Source organism: Papio anubis, unplaced genomic scaffold (genome assembly GCF_008728515.1).
Source record: "Papio anubis isolate 15944 unplaced genomic scaffold, Panubis1.0 scaffold267, whole genome shotgun sequence".
Lineage (NCBI taxonomy): Eukaryota > Metazoa > Chordata > Mammalia > Primates > Cercopithecidae > Papio > Papio anubis.
This window is the reverse complement of record NW_022162750.1, coordinates 59,056-64,752: the sequence shown is the minus strand read 5'-3', so window position 1 is coordinate 64,752 and position 5,697 is coordinate 59,056. Positions and strand designations below refer to the sequence as shown.

At 40.2% G+C, this 5,697-nt stretch overlaps 1 pseudogene; it reads left to right on the top strand.

The window, feature by feature from the left end:
* The first annotated feature begins 1,231 nt into the window (after nucleotides 1–1,231).
* On the top strand, nucleotides 1,232–2,606 carry LOC101013230 (annotated as a pseudogene).
* The last annotated feature ends 3,091 nt before the right edge of the window (nucleotides 2,607–5,697 follow it).

The window sequence follows — 5,697 nt, the reverse complement described above, 5'->3', positions numbered from 1 at the left end:
TGTTCAGTTTGAACAATAGACAGAAAACAGACTGAAAAAAATGAAAAGAGCCAGGGCCTCAGAGGCCTATGGAACACTAACACAAGATTTGTTATTCATACCATCAGAGTCTTAGAAAGAGAGGGAAAACACAGTGAGACTAAAGAACCATTTGCAAAAACAATGAATAAAAACTTTCAAAATCTGGCACAAAGAAAAACTTATAGATTCATGGAACTGAGAGAGCCCCAAACAGCATAAATACACACACACAAAAAATCATGCCAAGACACATCATAAATAATCTTCTGCAAACTAAAGACAAAATATATTGAAAAAAGCCTGATAGAAACAACACATTACCTATAAGGGAATACCAACTATAATAACTGAATTTCACATCAGAACCCCTGGAGGCCAGAAAAAAGTGGCAGAATATTTTTTGAGTGCTGAAAAAATAGAAGTAACAGTCAAAAATTCTATATCCCCCAAAAGTATCCTTTGGCAAGGAAGGAGAAATAACATTCTCATAGTAAAGAAAACTTTTTAAACTAGTCCCTGACTTAAAGAACTGGCTAAAAGAAGTTCTTCATACTAAAGAAAATGGTAAAAGAAGAAATCTTAGAACATCAGGATGGAAAAAAGAACAATGGAAAGAGCAAATCTGGGTATATACAATAGACTATTGTTTTCCTCATGAGCTTTGTAAATTATATTTGATGATTGCAACAAAAATCATGAAACCATCTGATACTCAGGACTGACATGTTAAAAGGTAGAGAAGGTAAAGGGACCCAACTGAAAGTAAGATTTTCATCCTTCACTTAAATTAGTGAAATTCTGGTACCCTTAGACCATGATAAGTCACATTATATATATTTTAATTTCCATAGCAACCACTTAAAATACTATACACAGCTAAGTGCCGTGGCTCACTTATATCCCAGCACTTTGGGAGGCCAAAGTGAGTGGAACATGAGGTCAGGAGATGGAGACCATCCTCGCCAACATGGTGAAACCCCATCTCTACAGTAAATACAAAAATTAGCTAGACGTGGTGGTGTGTGCCTATAATCCCAGCTACTCAGGAGGCTGAGGCAGGAGAATTGCTCAAACCAGGGAGTCAGAGGTTGCAGTGAGCTGAGCTTGCACCACTACACTCCAGCCTGGCAACAGAATGAGACTCCATCAAAACAAACAAACAAAAACACTATACAAAGAAATACAGTAAAAAACATTATAAATTAACTGAGATGGAATATTTAAAAAAACATTCAAGTGGTCCTCAGGAAAGTAAGACAAGAAAAGAAAAACAGAGGGAACAATCAGGAAAAAAAGATATATTTAAGCACTAATGAGTCAATAATTACTTTCACTGAAAGTGGCCTTAACATATCATCAACAAAATGTAGACATTGGTAGGGTAGATAAAAACATTGTGACACAACTATATGATGTTTACAAGAAACTCACATCAAATCCAGACATAGGTAGGTCAAAAGTAAAAGGATGGAAAATATACAGGAAATAATAAAAGAAAATCAAGGGTGGCTATAGTACTCTCTGTTAAAGTAGACTCATAGCAAAGGAAATTACTACAAAGAGACATATCATTATTATATATGGTAAACAGATCAATTCTCAAGGAAGACTTACTGATCCCAAATGTGTATGGACCAAAGAACAGAGCATTAAAATCCATGAAGCATTGAATGATTATTTGCCTGGAGGAAGAAGTTCTTCCGTTCATCCCATCTGCTTCAGAACATATGCTCAAAGATTGTGAAGCAAAAGACCTCCAGGAGTTCATTCCTCTTACCACCCAGATTACGGCCAAATTGAAGACACAGGTATCCCCGTTTTCACCACAGATATTCATGCCCCTGCTTCATGCAATGTTTGAAGTGCTGCTCCGGCCAGCGGAAGAAAATGACTAGTCTGCTGCTTTAGAGAAGCAGATGTTGCGAAGGAGTTACTTTGCTTTCCTGCGAACAGTCACAGGCAGTGGGATGAGCGAAGCTATAGCAAATCAAGGTGCAGAAAATGTAGAAAGAGTGCTGGTTACTGTTATCCAAGGAGTACTTGAATATGCAGATCCAATTGCACAGAAAACATGTTTTATCATCCACTCAAAGTTGGTAGAACTCTGGAGAGGTAAAGATGGACCAGTAGGATTTGTTGATTTTGTTTATAAGCACATTGTCCCCACATGTTTCCTAGAACCTTTAAAATAAACCTTTGACCTGGCAGATGCACAAACAGTATTGTCTTTATCTGAGTGTGCAGTGACACTGAAAACAATTCATCTCAAATGGGGCCCAGAATGTGTTCAGTATCTTCAAAAAGAATACCTGCCCTCCTTGCAAGTAGCTCCAGAAATAATTCAAGAGTTTTGTCAAGCACTTCAGCAGCCTGATGCTAAAGTTTTAAAAAATTACTTAAAGGTGTTCTTCCAGAGAGCAAAGCCCTAAGGACTGGATTTCCCTGTGCCTACTAAGATCAGGAATTCCAGTTAGTTTATAAAGAAGTGATTTTGGCTGGGCATGGTGGCTCACACTTGTAATCCCAGCACTTTGGGAGGCCGAGGCAGGCAGATCACGAGGTCAGGAGATCGAGACCATCCTGACTAACACGGTGAAACCCCATCTCTACCGAAAATACAAAAAATTAGCCAGGTGTGGTGGTGGGTGCCTGTAGTCCCAGCTACTCAGGAGGCTGAGGCAGGAGAATGGTGTGAAATCGGGAGGTGAAGCTTGCAGTGAGCCAAGATCACGCCATTGCACTCCAGCCTGGGTGACAGAGCGAGATTCCGTCTCAAAAAAAAAAAAAAAAAAAAAAGCGATTTTAGTGTGCCATTCACACTGGTCTTTTTCACATTGTTTTGAGCTTATTGCAGTATAAGTTTGGGGATTTTTCTGTAAAATGGGTGTAATTTTCCTAATACAGGTATGTAGCACAAAAGAAGTTGCCTGCATGCCGGTCCAAATTGTTCTGTATAAAGATGCCCTTGAAAGACACAGAGTTATCTTAGAACCTTAATTCTTTTTTATTTGAAATTTTAAGCCAAGTCCTTTGTAAAGACCATGGCAGTAGAAAACAGTGCACTGTTTAAAAAATTACTGAATATAAAATGTTTGAAAATTTTCTTTATGTGTGAAGATACATGAAGTATGGGGGGAATACAACAATCAAAATTAGCCTTTCATAGATAGCCATTTCATTGTTTTAAACTGTTTCGATGCCAATATGTATTCTACAAAAGAGAATGGTTTTAGGCTCCAGTGTTACACTTTGTAAAATATATATATACACATACATTTTACGTAGTGAAATCTAAAAAATTCCCAAAAAACAAAAAACAAAACTTTTATTTTTTTCTTTTTTTTGAGAGGGAGTCTTGTTCTGTGCCCAGGCTGGAGTGCAATAGCGCCATCTTGGCTCACTGCAACCTCCGCCTCCCGGGTTCAAGTGATTCTCCTGCCTCAGTCTCCCCAGTAGCTGGGACTACAGGCACCCGCCTCCACGCCCGGCTAATGTTTTGTATTTTCAATAGAGACGGGGTTTCACTGTATTAGCCAGGCTGATCTGGATCTCCTGACCTTGCGATCCGCCCACGGTGGCCTCCCAAAGTTCTGGGATTACAGGCATGAGCCACCGCGCCTGGTCAAAAAAAACTTAACCAAACATTATGTTTAAAAAGTGGTTGTGATAGTATGAGATAAATTGTTTGTAAAATAGCCGTAAGCTTAAAACGCTAAAATATTCGTGAAATTTACCTACAGCATGATTATACTTACATTAAACGGATTCAAATAAAGCAAAATAAAAAGGGTATAAAATGTAAAATTAGGCTGGGGCACTGTGGCTCACTCCTGTAATCCCAGTACTTTGGGAGGCTGAGGCAGGTGAATCACCTGAGGTCAAGAGTTGAAGACTACCTTGGCCAAAATGTTGAAACCCTGTCTCTACTAAAAATACAAAAATTAGCTGGGGCGTGGTGGCAGGTGCCTGTAATCCCACCTACTTGGGAGGCTGAGACAGGAGAATCGCTTGAACCTGGGAGGCGGAGGGTTATTGCAGTGAGCTGAGATTGTGCCATTGCACTCCAGCCTAGGCAACAAGAGCAAAACTCCATCTCAAAAACAACAGCAGCAACAACAACAACAACAACGACGTAAAATTAAAGGAAGAGGCTGGGCGTAGTGGCTCAAGCCTGTAATGCAAGCACTTTGGGAAGCTGAGGTGGGTGGATCATGAGGTCAGGAGTTCCAGACCAGCCTGGCCAAGATGGTGAAACCCTGTCTCTACTAAAAATACAGTGGCAGGCACCTGTAATCCCAGCTACTCTAGAGGCTGAGGCAAGAGAATAGCTTGAACCCGGGGGGTGGAGGTTGCAGTGAGCAGAGATCAGGCCACTACACTCCAGCCTGGGCAACAGAGTAAGACTTTGTCTCAAAAAAAAAATAAATAAAATAAAAAAAACAAATGCTGGACATGGTGGCTCACGCCTGTAATCCCAGCACTTTGGGAGGCCAAGGTGGGAGGATCACAAGGTCAGGAGTTCAAGACCAGCCTGGCAAAAATGGTGAATGTCTGTACTAAAAATACAAAAATTAGCTGGACGTGGTGGCGGGCACTTGCAGTCCCAGCTACTCAGGAGGCTGAGGCAGGAGAATTGCTTGAACCCAGGAGGTGGAGGTTGCAGCGAGCCAAGATTGTGCCACTGCACTCCAGCCTGGGAAACAGAGTGAGACTCTATCTCAAAAGAGAAAAAAAAAAAAAAAATTAAAGAAGAATGGAAAAGTCAAAAGGAGGTAAAATACACTATGTTAAAACTTTTATTTTTATAATGAGCATATCAGACTTTTATAATAGGAAAATCTTAATTTGATTAAATATACACTTTTAATCATTCTGATTCTTTTTTTGTTCCTGTTTGAACAAAGCATTATCTGTTAACATACTATGTAATTTACTTATTTATTATGTTTATTGATTTTCTGACTTCTGCAGTTAATATGTAAAGTCCTTGAAGGCAGGGATCTTCTGTTGGTTTCCTCACTCATATATTGTGAATAATATCTAGCACATCGTATCTAGCACATAGTAGGCATTCAATGAGTTAATGAGTGAAAGAAGCTCTACTTTTCTTATAATTTATCATCCAATTTTCTACTTCATTGACATTTTCCTTTTTTTGTTGTTGTTGAGACAAAGTCTCACTCTATCACCCAGGCTGGAGTGCCCTGGTACAATCTCAACTCACCACAACATCTGACTCCCAGGTTCAAGCCATTCTCCTGCCTCAGCCTCCCGAGTAGCTGAAATTACAGGCTCGTGCCGCCACGCCCAGCTAATTTTTGTATTTTGAGTAGACACGAGGTTTCACCATGTTGGCCATGCTGGTCTTGAACTCCTGACCTCACAATCCTCACACCTCAGCCTCCCAAAGTGTTGGGATTATAGGCATGAGCCACCGTGCCCTGCCTACATTTTCCTTTTAATTACTGAGATATTTCATCATCTTTATTTTCTGAACTTTGTGTTGAATTTTGTTTGTTTGAGACAGGGACTCACTGTGTTGCCCAGGCTGGAGTGCAGTTGGTGATCACAGTTCACTGAAGCCCCATCTTCCCAGGCTCAAACAATCCTTCACCTCAGATTCCCAAGTAGCTGAGACTACAGACATGCACCACCCTGCCTGGATAAAGTTTTAAA